The sequence below is a fragment of the Bison bison genome, unplaced genomic scaffold (genome assembly GCF_000754665.1).
Source record: "Bison bison bison isolate TAMUID 2011002044 unplaced genomic scaffold, Bison_UMD1.0 scf7180017864227, whole genome shotgun sequence".
Classification (NCBI taxonomy): domain Eukaryota; kingdom Metazoa; phylum Chordata; class Mammalia; order Artiodactyla; family Bovidae; genus Bison; species Bison bison.
The window spans coordinates 3784488-3800077 of NW_011494799.1; the positions used below are offsets into that span (position 1 = coordinate 3784488).

A 15590-nucleotide genomic window follows, 5' to 3' on the forward strand; every position below is an offset into this window, starting at 1 on the left:
TTTACTTATTTTAACATTTAAAAATTTGTGTTGGAGTCTAGTTGATTTACAATGTTGTGTTAATTTCTGCGGCACAGCAAAGTGATTCAGTTATACATACGTATAGTTTTTTTTTATTCTTTTCTGATTTTATTATTTCTTTTATGATTTATCACAGGATACTGACTAATTCCCTGTGCTATACAATAGGACCTTGTTTATCCATCCTATATATACCAGTTTGCATCTGGTAATCCCAAACTCCCAGTCCTTCCCTCCTCCCACCCCTGGCAACACAAGCTTGTTCTCCATATCTGTGAGTCTGTTTCTGTTTTGTAGATATCCCAAGAAGCTATTTAATGTTCAATATAAGAATTAACCCCCTTCCTCTCCCCATTAACATGATTTGTGACTCGTTTCTCTCTTGCCAAGAATGTTCATTGTCAATACTATGCTATGAATTAACTTTGTTCTGGAAGATCCAGCCAATGCAGTATGCCATGAGTAGATATGAGGTTATGAACATTGGAAAGCATGATAATAATCTATCATTCTTACAAATGACTCACAAGCCCTCTTGATATAACAAGAGAACAACTAAAAATTGTGCATATTGAAAAAACGATCTCTTTCTTTATAGCAAAAATAACAAAACGATAGTCTGGCATAGCTGCAGCCAAAACTAGGTACAACAATAAAGACACAATATAACTTTACCAAGAAACGTGGAAGAGCTGGAGAGATAATGTGGCTGTTACTACATAGGAATACTACCCAGACGTTTATTTTCCAAAATTAATTTTAGGTTTAATATCATAGAAACCAAGAAGTTATTTATGTGCAAGCAAACGTGAGATGGAAAAGGGTTGATAATGAATCTCCAAAATACATCTGGAAGAATAAATATTAGAGAATTGCCCAAAAAAATATTCTTGAAAAAATAATAAATTTAACTTTATTTGCCACCATGTCAGATATAAAAATATCACGCATAGTTGCCCTAGTTAAATAATACAGGAACTAATAAGCAAAAAAAAAAAAGAAAGAAAATTGAATTGATAATATATGAACAGCCTCTTTTGATGCATACATATTGGATATTGCTAAAATACACGCGAAACCTACTATCACAAATAATTGAGAAAAGAGGAATGATTACATGCATCTGATGGACTGAATAGCTAAATGGAAAAAAAGTAAAACCATGCAAGAAGTGAAAGAAAATATATGTGAGGGTATATCTGATTGGAGGGTGAAAGAGTCTTTCTAAACATAACCCCAAGGAAGGATACAAAGAAAATGATTGCTGGGCTTGAGGCTCTAAGAGGGAAAACTTCTCAATAAAACAGCTAACGTCTTAAGATTAAAGGACAAATGCACATTGAAAAAACATTGAAAAATATGAAAATTGGTGATAAAAAATAAATGTAAATGTGAGTAAAGTGCTCAGTCACTAAGTCGTATCCAACTGTTTTGTGGCCCTCCCGAACTGTAGCCCACCAGGCTCCTCTGTCCATGGGATTCTCCAGGCAAGAATATTGGAGTGGGTTTGCCATTTCCTTCTCCGGAGATCTTTCCAACCCAGGAATTGAACGACAGTCTCCTGCGTTGGCAGACAGATTCTTTACCACTTGAACCATCTGGGAAGCCCAAATGTGACTAAACTCATGACTAATTCACAAAAGTGGAAACACAAATAGTGACTATATAGACAAAAGCCCAACTCAGTGATTATCAAAGAAATGCTAGTTAAAAGTTAACATGCTAACTAACAGATTAGCAGAGATTAAAGATGCTTAATTCTTGTAATGATGCAATGGTAAACATGTGCCACACACAGTTAGTGAGACCATAAACTGGTATTTTTTTTTCTAGAAAGTATATTTAGTATGTATATTTAGAAATATACATCAAGAGTCTTGAAATAGTTTGCAGTTTTTGACCTGATACTTCTCCCTTTAATGATGAAACTGCTGGAAGAAGTAACAGACACAAGCACTATGCTTTAAAATGTTCACGACAATTTTTATTCATTAATAAAATGGGAGGAAAGCACCCACTTCAAAAATGAAGAGCGATTACAAAAATTGTGACGTCTTCAAATAATGAAACACCACATCAACATCAGAATGCTTGCTTTAAAATACTATTCGATAACACTGGACAAGGTTATGCTAAAACGTTATAGAAAAAGACAGGATACAGAAATGTATATGTAGGATAATCCTGAATCATCATGAAAAAAGTGACAGAAAGAAAACAGTGTCCACATGTAAATGTCAATATGTTATTAGAAATAATTTTTAAATACCAAAGGTAATTTTCAGAATTTAAAGATTCCCTAAGGTGGACTTTTATACATTATCAGGTAAACACAGCACATATAATTGTTAAAAAGTGCAAATATTTGAATGAATGAATGCATTGCTCCTGGCAGTTTTATTCTATTCCTAGAAAGGGCCTGGGGTGGCCACAATGAGTTGTATTTCTGACGTGATTTTGTTATTAGTACAGACATTAAGAAAACAGCGGGGAAAGTAGGGGGGAGCAAATTGAGAGAGTATAATTGATATATATATATATATATATACACACACACACACACACACACATACATCTCACCATATGTAAGATAGATAGATAGTGGGAAGCTGCTGTTTAGCACAGGGAGCTCAGCTTGGTGCTCTGTGATGACCTTGAAGGGCGGGAATGAGGGGGTTGGAGGGAAATATAAGAGGGAAGGGATATATGTATACTTATAGGTGACTGTTGTATATCAGAAACCAACACAACCAACACAAAGCAATCATCCTTCAATTGAAAATTTAAAACAAACAAAACAAAAACCAAATGTAACAATAATGAAAAAGCTTGAAGTAGTCTTGAGAATTACCCAAATGTGACCCAGTGACAGGAAATGAGCTAAGGCTGTTGGGAACATGGCACTGAAAGACTTGCTCCACGAAGGGTTGCCACAAACTTTCATTTTGTAAAAATGTGCAACATCTGTGAAGCACAGTAAAGCCAATGCAACGTTAAACATTCTCATCTTAAATGCAGATCACTAATGAATTTGTTGAAACAAAAATGGCATTTAAAACATATCTTAGGTCATTTCATTTCCTAATTACTATGTATTTAGTTGTCTGGATATTATATACACAGTATCTTCTTCAATTCCATTCAAAGAAGAAATACTTGAAGTTAAAAAACAAAACAAAACTTGGATGAGGAGAGGTCCAAGCCCACTCTGTTTTCAAAATGGGTAAACAGGGTGACTTAAGAAATCTTATAGAATTTATAAAGGGATGTAAAATCCACTATGCAAATTATAAAACCTACATCATATAAGTTACACTAGTTTCCCAAAACTTTGACCAAAACAGAAAGCATCCTTTTCATCAAGCTAGAAAAATACCTGGGGTTAGATAAATTTATAATGATGATTATCAATCAATCAATCTTGATTTTTTGATATTGTATCTGTTAATTGCTTTGTAAGATCTTGTTTACCATCTCAAAACACAGCTTTTATCATCTGTAACATAACTGCCTTTTCTTCCATAGTTCAATATTTTGTTGACTGTGTTGGTAATTTCTGATTTTGTGCATGCCAAGTGGCTTCAGTCATGTCCGACTCTTTGTGACCCCCTGGATTACAGTCCGCCAGGCTCCTCTGTCCATGGGATTCTCCAAGCATGAATACTGGAGTGGGTTGCCATTTCCTTCTCCAAATTCTTGTGAGCTCCAGTTTATTCCATAAAAACAGATACTTTTTGAAACCAAGGTCAAACAAAATGGGTGGTGTTATTCCTTCTGAGATGTTGAAAGTTGGGGGAAGATCAAGCAACAGTGATGATGGTAGAAATACCCTCTTCTTGACATAAAATGCAATTTTAGTTACACAATTGAGAACAATTAGCCACATTAATTCTGGACAGAGGACCCGGCGGGCTACAGTCCATGGGGTCGCCAAGAGCTGGACACGACTGAGAGACTAACACACACACACAGCCACATTAATTGGAGAAAAAGAGTTGTGATGCAGAACTTTTCTTGGAAAGATAGGTATTTTTAGTTTCTCCAATGAGCCCGACCTTGGCTTTCTTACAGTAATCGCGATAGAGAAGATACCTAAATCTGTTAGATCACTGCCAAATTCTTTGGGGCAGAGCTTCCCTTCTTGCCATCCATTTCATTTTTCCTGTCTGTTTTTCTAGGAGAAGCTCCATCTGAATAAACTGCAGATCAGCTCCTCCTTTCTGGCTTATTTCTGTAGTTGTGTTTGTATATTTTTCTTTATCGCAGTCCTAATCCACATCATTCTCATGTGTTACATGCTATATGGACACTCAGCTTCCAGGGATTCCCTGGTAGCTCAGATGGTACAGAGTCTGCCTGCAATGTGAGAGACTGGAGTTTGATCCCTGAGTCGGGAAGATCCCCTGAAGAAGGAAATGGCAACCCATCCCAGTATTCTTGCCTGGAAAATCCCATGGACAGAGGAGCCTGGTGGGCTACAGTCCACAGGGTTACAAAGAGTCCGACACGACTGATCGATTTCACTTTCACTTTCATATACTATACGGACTCTCAGCTTCCATGAAGAGTTTCAGCCGGTTTCTAAGACTTTGAGAAACCTATATGCAGGTCAGGAAGCAACAGTTAGAACTGGACATGGAACAACAGACTGGTTCCAAATAGGAAAAGGAGTACGTCAAGGCTGTATACTGTCACCCTGCTTATTTAACTTATATGCAGAGTACATCATGAGTACATCATGAGAGACTGAGCACACACACTCATTGCTATGGTGGCCCAGGTCTTAAGAAATTTGTCTTCCAAACAGTGTTTGTTTTGTTTGTTTGTTTTTCATGGAGTTCTGATAATGAAGTCCATAATTTTGTATAGGTTGCTCTCTAACATTTGTAACATCCATGCATGATAGTATCCAGAGGCTGGTTAAAACGTTTATGTTAGGTCAAGTAGCATTTGCATTTTAGTATTTACAAATTAATTATTACAGTGTTTGCTGGCAAAACAAGCTCTCTCTGTTCGATGAGTATTATATAAATTTACATCAGTGCTAGTTTCTATTTACCATCTGAACCACCAGGGACCATTATTTGGGAGGAAATACTAAATAATTTGACTTGTATATACAATTTGCCTGTATGTGTCTGTATGTGTGTTTGTCGGTATGTAATGTAGGTGTGTGTGTTGTGTGTATGTGTGTATATATTATATTATATCATGTCATATTACATCATATCATATCATATATATTATATAGTGGGCTTCCCTGCGGCTCAACGGTGAAGAATCTGCCGGTCAATGCAGGAGACAGGATTTGATCCCTGGGTCAGGAAGATCCCCTAGAGAAGGAAATGGCAACCTACTCCAGTATTCTTGCCTGGAGAATCTCATGGACAGAAGAGCCTGACAGGCTTCACTCCAAGGGCTTGCAAAATGAGTTGGACATGGCTCAGCAACTAAAGAACAAACAATAAATATTATATAGTATTTTTTTCCCCAAGAAGGACTTACATTTTTATATCTGACTTGATGACTAAACTAGATCCTTTACAAAGGAACACACAGGGTTTCCCTGGTGGCTCCATGGTAAAGAATCCCCCTTCCCAAGAAGGAGACACAGGTTCGATCCCTGATCTGGGATGATCCCACATGCAGCAACTATTGAGCCTGTGCTCTCGAGCCCGGGAGGCACACCTACTGAGCCCGAGGACTGCAACTAACGAAGCCCCTGCGCCCTAGATCCTGCGCTCTGCGACGAGACAGACCTCGGCGATGCGAAGTCCATGCACCACAGCTAGAGAGCTGTCCCCACTCTCTGCAACTAGAGAAAAAGCCTGTGCAGCAGCAAAGATCCAGCACAGCCAAAAATAAATAAAATTATATAAATATATATAAAAGGAACATACATGCCGCATGCCCCTGGTCACTGGTTCTCTTTCTTTATCTCCTTTGCTGTCTGTCAAAGAAAACCCAGGGTCTTCAACATTATTGTCTAGTATTACAGTCTGATTGTATCTCAGGGTAGCCCAATGATATTTAGACAGCAACACTAAATCTCTTCAAGTCTGTGACCTGTGTCCTGGTGTTATCAGCGAGGGTGACAGGACATGCTCACGAAGCCTGTCAGGATCATTTCAACAGCACGTGGGAAGGACTGACCCCTCCTCTCCCTGGATCAGAGAACACTGTGTCAGCTCTTAACTACGGTTCAGCATGCAGCACTCCGGGCTACTTTTTATTCCCTGGATTTACAAGGTACCGTCCTGGAATACCTGATCTTAGCCTGTAAACTCCCTAAATTCTCCAGTAGAAACTGCAGGGTGTCCTGAATTGGAGTTTTAAAATGGAACTTCATCTGTCGTGCCAGGACACACACTTCTCGAGGTCAAAGTTGACAGGACGGGAGAGGCAGTCCGTCCAATCGACTTTCCAGCCGAGCGCAGATTCCACCATCTGCGGCCAAAGTCAGCAGAGTTGGGAATCATAAACAGGAGGTCTGGAACCGTCCCTTCCAGCTTAGGCAGCTGAAATCTGGCAGGAAGAGTCTGACAAGCCATTCAAATAGGTCCCAAAACACATCTGTGGAAGTGAGGAAGGATCAAGCTGAGCCAGTCAAAACCAGCAGGGGGGTTTAGATAGGAAAGGCTGAAAATTGCCCTCCTGGAGCAGAAGGTAACCAACCACACGTGTTAAAAGTGAAAGAAGGGCCCAGCACTGTGCCAGGTGGCGTGCAGGAGGTGACGGGTGGGTGTGAGCCTTAAATCGAGACTTCAGGAAGCTTAGATCTACTTGGTTTTCCAGACGAGGGGAGGTGAGGGACCACACAAGTCGCCTGGGACTTCGCTGTTACTCTGATCTTTCTGACACTCTTTCCTCATCAATATAAGAAGCTTCATAGGTTTAATTTTCAGCCAAACCATATCCAATAATAATTCCCAACCCCCAGACCCTCATCATGTTTAGTTATTATTGGAGGAGGCCAAGTGGGTACTGAGGGCGTCCCTGGAAGCTCAGATGGTAAAGAATCTGCCTGCCATACAGGAGACCCGGATTGAATCCCTGGGTCGGGAAGATCCCTTGGGGGATCTTGCCCAGAGAATTCCATGGACAGAGGAGCTTGGTGGGCTACAATCCATGGGGTCCCAAAGAGTCACATACTATCAAGCGACTTGCTCTTTTCACTTCAAGGGAATGCTCAAAATAAAAAAGGACAAGAGAAAAGATGGCTAAAATCCCAACTGTTTCAAGTGAAGGGTGAAAGAATTAAAAAATAAGCCCAGAGCGACAATAACAACAAAAACAGTCGACTGAAATGACCCTTGATGAGGAAAGAAGAGACAGAGGAACTGAAAAAAAATAAAGACATACACACACAAAAAACCCAAAAACTGTCATCAAAGGGCTAACATTTTAGAGGAAAGTGGCAGACAGGGAGAGACCTCATTTTCAGGAATTTTGTGTGCTCGTTGTTAAACACAGTCATGATTAAACAAGAAAATATATAAATTGCAATCAAATGAATTATCTTAAAGGTAATAAATATTGAAAGCTCATTTGCTAATTTCTATGTGATGTTTACTACTTCTATACCGTGAAAATCATTTGTGTCTGTCTTTTCTGGAATGAATGGTGAGCTCCCTTGCCTCTCTTCCCAATTCTAGTTTTGAAGATTTCAGATTCGTGGTTTGAAATCAGCTGTAGTGGGAACATGTACACCACTGACATCAGGAAAAGCTAAAAATACACAAAGTACATGGAATTAGATACACTGGGGCCAGGCAGGCGTGTCTTTCATGAACTTGACTTCTTATCTTTTATGAAAAGTTTTTAAATTGGGCTACAATTACCTTACAATGTTGTGTTAGTTTCTTCCATACAGCAACATGAATTGGCTATATGGATGCATATATCCCCTCCCTCTTTGAGCCTCCCTCTCCCTCTCCCATCCCGCCTCTCCAGGTCGTCATGGCACACCGAGCTGACTCGTTTATTATTTTGCTGGTTTTCTAGACTTAAGAAAGTGATTGTGGCAAGCGCGGTTTTGCGCCAGGTCGTCAAGATGTCGTTCCCCAAGTATAAGGCATCGCGCTTGGCCAGCCTACCTACTACCCTCGACCCAGCTGAATACGACATATCTTCTGAAACCCGGAAAGCACAAGCCAAGCGATTGGCCATAAGATCCCGGCTTAAACGGGAATACCAGCTTCAGCACTACGACCCTAGTTGCCGAGGGGTTATTGAAGATCCTGCCTTGGTTCGTTGGACCTACCCAAGATCAGCAAATATCTATCCCAATTTCAGACCCAATACCAAGATCTCCCTCTTAGGGGCTCTGTTTGGAATTGGGCCCCTCATCTTCTGGTGTTATGTTTTCAAAACTGACAGAGATAGGAAAGAAAAACTTATCCAGGAAGGAAAATTGGATCAAACATTTAACATCTCATATTAAGTCTGACAATGATGTCTATATGTACTATTGTTTAAATAAATCAATTAATCATTAAAAAAAAAAGAAAGTGATACACAGTGGGAAAAGTATTTATCAGATCAGATCAGTCATTCAGTTGTGTCCAACTCTTTGCGACCCCATGAATCGCAGCACGTCAGGCCTCCCTGTCCATCACCAACTCCCGGAGTTCACCCTGACCCATGTCCATCGAGTCAGTGATGCCATCCAGCCATCTCATCCTTTGCTGTCCCCTTCTCCTCCTGCCCCCAATCCCTCCCAGCATCAGAGTCTTTTCCAATGAGTCAACTCTTCACATGAGGTGGCCAAAGTACTGGAGTTTCAGCTTTAGCATCATTCCTTCCAAAGAAATCCCAGGGCTGATCTCCTTCAGAATGAACTGGTTGGATCTCCTTGCAGTCCAAGGGACTCTCAAGAGTCTTCTCCAACACCACAGTTCAAAAGCATCAATTCTTCAGCACTCAGCCTTCTTCACAGTCCAACTCTCACATCCATACATGACCACAGGAAAAACCATAGCCTTGACTAGACGAACCTTAGTTGGCAAAGAGATTATGCTATCTAGGTTGGTCATAACTTTCCTTCCAAGGAGTAAGCGTATTTTAATTTCATGGCTGCAGTCACCATCTGCAGTGATTTTGGAGCCCAGAAAAATAAAGTCTGACATTGTTTCCACTGTTTCCCCATCTATTTCCCATGAAGTGGTGGGACTGGATGCCATGATCTTCATTTTCTGAATGTTAAGTCAACTTTTTCACTCTCCACTTTCACTTTCATCAAGAGGCTTTTGAGTTCCTCTTCACTTTCTGCCATAAAGATGGTGTCATCTGCATATCTGAGGTTATTGATATTTCTCCCGGCAATCTTGATTCCGGCTTGTGCTTCTTCCAGTCCAGCGTTTCTCATGATGTACTCTGCATATAAGTTAAATAAACAGGGTGACAATATACAGCCTTGACAAACTCCTTTTCCTATTTGGAACCAGTGCAGATTAAATTTAAAATGTGTTAAATTTTTCTTTATCTGTTAGCTTGTGAATTGCACAAGTAATTAAGACAATATTCTTTCTACTATTTGAAGACTATTGTCTGATTCAGGAAGAGAAGGAGTAAGTGGAATTTCCATACATATCTTGGTTATTTCACCTTCATATTTCCTGCTAAAAGAAAAGAAAGCATCTACCAGCATTCATGTTGAAACTACATTCAATCATCTCTACTGCAGTTACAGGCTGGTTATGGATATGTTAGATTCAGGAAAATATCAACAAAAGTATTCTATGAGAATCAATTGGCAATATGAAATTTGTAACAGAGTATTTTGCAACTGTGCTGCAATCCATGGAGTTGGAAAGAGTCAGACACAACTGAGCAACTGAACAACAACAATTTTGTATGTTATATATTATACATATGTTGTTATATATCATTCATATAGGTAAAATTCATAATAAACTTATGTGCATACATATATGTCTATATTTTTTAAGAGAACTGGTTATTAAACCTTTACCAGAACATCACTGGATAGACTCCAACAGGTAAGAGGCTATTGGATAAGACTGTAAGAGAGCTGTGTGCTGGGTCTTGCCTGACTCTTTGTGACCCCATGGACTGTAGCCAGCCAGGCTCCCCTGTTCATGGAATTTTCCGAGCAAGAATACTGGAGTGGGTTCCCATTTCCTATTCCAGCAGATCTTCCTGATCCAAGGATTGAACCTGCGTCTGTTGCGTCTCCTGCATTGCAGGTGGATTCTTACCTGCTGAGTCACTGGGGAAGCCCATGGCTGTAGGACTAGAACCTAAAACCATGATTATCTTTGCCTTTACCTCCTGGGCAGCAGGTCGTTTCCTCAATAAGCCAAATGCAGGAGCCTCTGTGTATATAATGGCAATACTGTAATGAAAACTGGTGGATTCTACAACCCATGAGAATTTAGGAGAAATGCCTGTATTTGTTTAACTTTGTTTTTTTGTCATTGTATCTTTATGGGAGGAGAGCTGAATTGTAATCTAATAGACTAAGAAATACATGTAAGCTGTGTTTGTGGCTTATAAACTTGCAAATGTTATATGCAATAGAGATAATAAGAAGAAATCTCTCTCTCTTTCTCTCTCTCTCTCTCTACCACATGTGTTCACTCGCACCTTTTGGGGATGAACTGAACACTCAAAGCACTGTTGCTTACATGTAAACAGTACAGAGAATATTCCCCAGGTCCTGATCAGCACACATTCTTCAGGATTAGGATCCAGATTCTGAAGACAGAGGGCTTCCCAGGTGGCACAGTGGTAAAGAATATGCAGGAGACTCAAGAGATGTGGGTTTGATCCCTGGGTTGGAAGATCCTCTGGAGGAGGAAATGGCAACACACTCCAGTATTCTTGCCTGGAGAATTACAGGGACAGAGGAGCCTGGTGGGTTACAGTCCGTGGGGTCACAAACATTCGGACATGACTGAACACACACATCGTCATGTCTGAAGATGAAGGCATTGGGTCTCAGGCTGGGTCCTGGAAAGTCTCACATGGGGCCTAGATGCCTCTCCAAGCTGCCCCCACACTCCAGAAACCCAAGGTTCTAGCACACAGGTCTTCCCTTTCTCAGAGCTGTCATTCACCCAAATCTTCAATGTGACCCTCATGTTTTGAGGTTTAGAGAAGCAGACAGCCCAGCTGTCACCCACTCTCAATAATCGGCTTCACTCAGAAAAAAGAAATTCTGGAGGAGTTAGCTCATGAAGAAACTACTGTCTTCCTTCTCTGATTCAATCAAGGATCTGCGTCCAATCCTCAGTCCATAATTAGCCTCTGTCACACACACTTGTTTACAGAAACAGGGATGCAAGATTTTCTTGCTTAAACTAATTTTAGGTGAAGTGGTTCAGATTCACTGCCATAACTCATGGTTCAGGTGTAATGCACAGCATGTCCAGACAGGAATGAGCTTTATTGGATTCCCAGTCTCTGATGGCTTGGCTCACCATGTATGTCCATTCTGGGCCGTTGTTCTTGATGGTATCTATGACAACGTTCAAAGGGGTCTGGGATCCATACAGAGGCAAACAGGAATAGTAATGCTATTCAAGAACAGCTTTTTTTTTTTTTTTTTTAATGTGTATTTATTTATGACTGTGCTGGGTCTTCGTTCCAGCACGCAGGTTTTCTCCAGTAGCTGCGAGTGAGGGCTGCCCTCCAGGTGCAGTGTGTGGGCTTCTCGTTGTGGCAGCTTCTCTTGTTGTGGAGTATGGGCCCTAGGGCACGCAGGCTCCAGTGGTTGTGGCCTATGAGCTTAGTTGCTCACGGCATGCGGAATCTTCCCTGACCAGATATAGAACCCGTATTTCCTGCATTGGAAGGCAACTTCTTAACCCTTGGACCACCAGGGAAGTCCCAGGAACAGATTTTGAATAAAAACTCTCATCCCCTGGAGGAGGGCATGGCAACCCACTTCAGTATTCTTGCCTGAAGAATCCCATGGACAGAGGAGCCCAGCAGGCCACAGGCTATAGGGTTACAAAGAATCACACATGACTGAAGCAAGTTAGCATGCATGCATGAATCTATCTGTTTATCTATCTCTTCATGCTTGGCTTCAACAGCATGTGAACCAAGAACTTCCAGATGTACAAGCTGGATTTAGAAAAGACAGAGGCACCAGAGATCAAATTGCCAACATCTGTTGGATCATAGAAAGAGCAAGGAAATTCCAGAAAAAATTCTACTTCTGTTTCCTTGATTATGTTAAAGCCTTTATGTGGATCACAACAAACTGCAGAAAACTCTTAAAGAGATGGGAATACCAGGCCACCTTACCTGCCTTCTGAGAAACTTGTATGCTGGTAAAGAAGCAACAGTTAGAACCAGACATGGAAAAATGGATTGGTTCAAAATCGGGAAAGAAGTATGTCAAGGCTGTGTATTGTCACCCTGCTAATTGAACTTATCTGCAGAGTACATCATGTGAAATTCTGGACTGGATGAAGTTCAAGCTGGATTCAAGATTGCCAGGAGAAATATCAATAACCTCAGATATACAGATGACAGCATCCTTATGGGAGAAAGCAAAGAGGAACTAAAGAGCTTTTTGATGAGGATGGAAGAAGAGAGTGAAAAAGCTGTTTTAAAACTCAGCATTCAAAAAACTAAGATCATGGCATCCAGTCACATCATTTCATGGCAATAGATGGGGAAACAATGGAAACAGTGGCAGACCTTATTTTCTTGGGCTCCAAAACCACAGCAGACAGTGACTGCAGCCATGAAGTTAAAAGACACTTGCTCCTTGGAAGGAAAGTTATGACGAACCTAGACAGCATATTAAAAAGCAGAGACATTAGTTTGCTGACAAAGGCCCATATAGTCAAAGCTATGGTTTTTCCAGTAGTCATATACAGATGTGAGAATTGGACTATAAAGAAGGTTGAGTGCCGAAGAATTGATGCTTTTGAACTGTGGTGCTGGAGAAGACACCCACTCCAGTGTTCTTGCCTGGAGAATCCCAGGGACAGTGGAGCCTGGTGGGCTGCCATCTCTGGGGTTGCACAGAGTTGGACACAACTGAAGTGACTTAGCAGCGGCAGCTGGAGAAGACAATCTTGAGAGTCCCTTGGACTGCAAGGAGATCAAGCCAATCAATCCTAAATGTAATCAGTCCTGAATATTCATTGGAAGGACTGATGCTGAAGCTGAAACTCCAATACTTTGACTACCTGATGCAAAGAACAAACTCATTGGAAAAGACCCCAATTCTGGGAAAGATTGAAGGCAGGAGGAGAAGGGGACGACAGAGGATGAGATGGTTAGATGGCATCATTGACTCAATGGACATGAGTTTGAGCAGACTCTAGGAGATAGTAAAGGACAGGGAAGCCTGGTGTGCAAAGGGTTGGACGTGACTGAGCGACTGAACAAGAACCACCTATCATCTACCTTTCTATCACTTTTCTATCTACCTACCTTCCTATGGTTTCATTCATAGAGCTAAAGTGTCTTAATTATATATATGACGGGGTTTACACGCCTGTGTTTGCATAAGTTGATTTGCCTGGAAGTTAAATATTCCCACAACAGGTTTGTATGTGGACAGCTGGAGCTGCATGCAGAGCAGAGTGGAGGGTAGGGAGTAGCAGAGAAGAAATGGGAGTAGTGTGTGTCTATTCTTTCATGCCCTCTTTTGTTTGAATACAGTGCCTGGGATGTGCATTTATCATTTAAGAATAAGTATTTCTTGAGTGTGTACAGTATGTCAGACTGTTCTAGGACTTTGAAAGTATATTGAAGTACTGCTTGTGACATGACATTGATATACATCACAAGAGGAGGCAGATGGGAGCAGAGGGAGAAAGACTTAGAGGGCAGCCGGGGGAGGCAGACTCTCCACAGTAATCTGTGTGTCCTCTAGGTTTTGGAATTTTCATCCAAATGCTTCCCTGGTGGCTCAGAGGATAAAGCGTCTGCCTGCAATGTGGGAGACCTGGGTTCGATTCCTGGGTTGGGAAGATCACCTGGAGAAGGAAATGGCAACCCACTCCAGTACTCTTGCCTGGAAAATCCCATGGAGAAGCTTGGTGGGCTATAGTCCGTAGGGTTGCAGAGTCGGACAAGACTGAACGACTTCACTTTCTTTACAGAGTTCTAAAGATGGTGGCCTGTAAAATCTATGACTTTTTCATGGAGGATTTGGACTTCTCGCCCACCCCACCTCTTCAGAATAAAAATGACTGAAACGGATGGTCGATGGCTAGGACATTAATTGACCCACCTCTGGTTTAAATTCTTTGGCGTTCTCCCTCTTTTCTCCTTACTCAAGGTTACTCTAAAATAGGCCTTTGGGTATCTTTCCTGAAATTTGGGTACTTTTCCATAATGAAAAGGCTAATTTATCTCTGATCTGCTTTGTCTTGACTTATGAATGCCCTTGAACTCAGCTGACATGTCTGTAGTGCCATGAACATACTGAGGGTTAACCAAATGCATCCTTAGAGGAATGGGTGTGAACTGGAGAAAAGAAAACTAAGAAATTCCTCAGCTCGTTTTTTGCTCTTTAAAGCTACTTAGATATGTCATTAGCTAGGGAAAAAAAGAGTCCATCTGTTCACTGGAGAGGACATCAGGTGACTCACCAACATTCATTCCTCCTTTTTCATGTTGGGGAGTAGACAGATGGTCTGAGTAGACTTCCTGAATTTTCTAAACCAATCAAAGCAACGCCATCTGGCCCAACCAACTGTCTGGTTCAGGAAATAAAGTCTAGAGCAATATTTGACTAAGGAGAAGATGAATGAGTCCATTAAATGCTCAGAAACATTGCTGAGAATTTTGGGACAGCTGTAGTGTCTGCTCTTTCATAGAAAATGTGATACATGGATGAAGCTGAAACTTTGATATGGGAAGAGCTGAGAGACACAGAGAGAAGGGGAGTTAGAACCCTGATAAAAATGTGCCTGATGTTTACCCAATCTGTTGACTTTATAGTTGCTTAAGCTAGTAAATTCTCTGTAATATATGGGCTAGCTTTTTTTTTTTTTTTTACTTTATTAAAAAAATTGTTATAGTTGATTTACAGTGTTGTTTTTCAGGTGTACAGCAAAGTGATTCAGTTACGCATATACAGATATTCATTCTTTTTAGATAGACGTTATCATAGAATATTGAGTAGAGTTCTCTGTGCTATACAGAAGATTCTTGTTGGTTATCTATCTTATATATAGTAGTGTGTACATATTTATCCCAAGCTCCTGATTTAACATCCTCTCATGTTTCCCCTTGGGTAACCATAAGTTTGCTTTTGATATTTGTAAGACTTGTTTCTGATTTGTAAATAAATTCACCTGTATCATTTTCTAAAAAATTAGATTCCACATATAAATGATATGGCATGATATTTGCTTTTCTTTGTCCAACTTTACTTAGTCTGATAATCTGTGTGTGTGTGTGTGTGCTCAGCCACCCAGTCATGTGCAACTCTTTGCAACCCCATGGACTGTAGCCTGCCAGGCTCCTCTGTCCATTGAATTTTTCAGGCAAGAATACTGGAGTCAGTTGCCATTTCCTTTCCAGACGATCTTCCCAACACAGAGAACGAACCTGCATGTCTTGCGTCTCTT

General features: G+C 40.8%; 1 pseudogene; it reads left to right on the forward strand.

Annotated features, from left to right (window-relative positions):
* Positions 1 to 8029: 8029 nt before the first annotated feature.
* LOC104992887 lies at positions 8030 to 8525 on the forward strand (annotated as a pseudogene).
* Positions 8526 to 15590: the final 7065 nt, after the last annotated feature.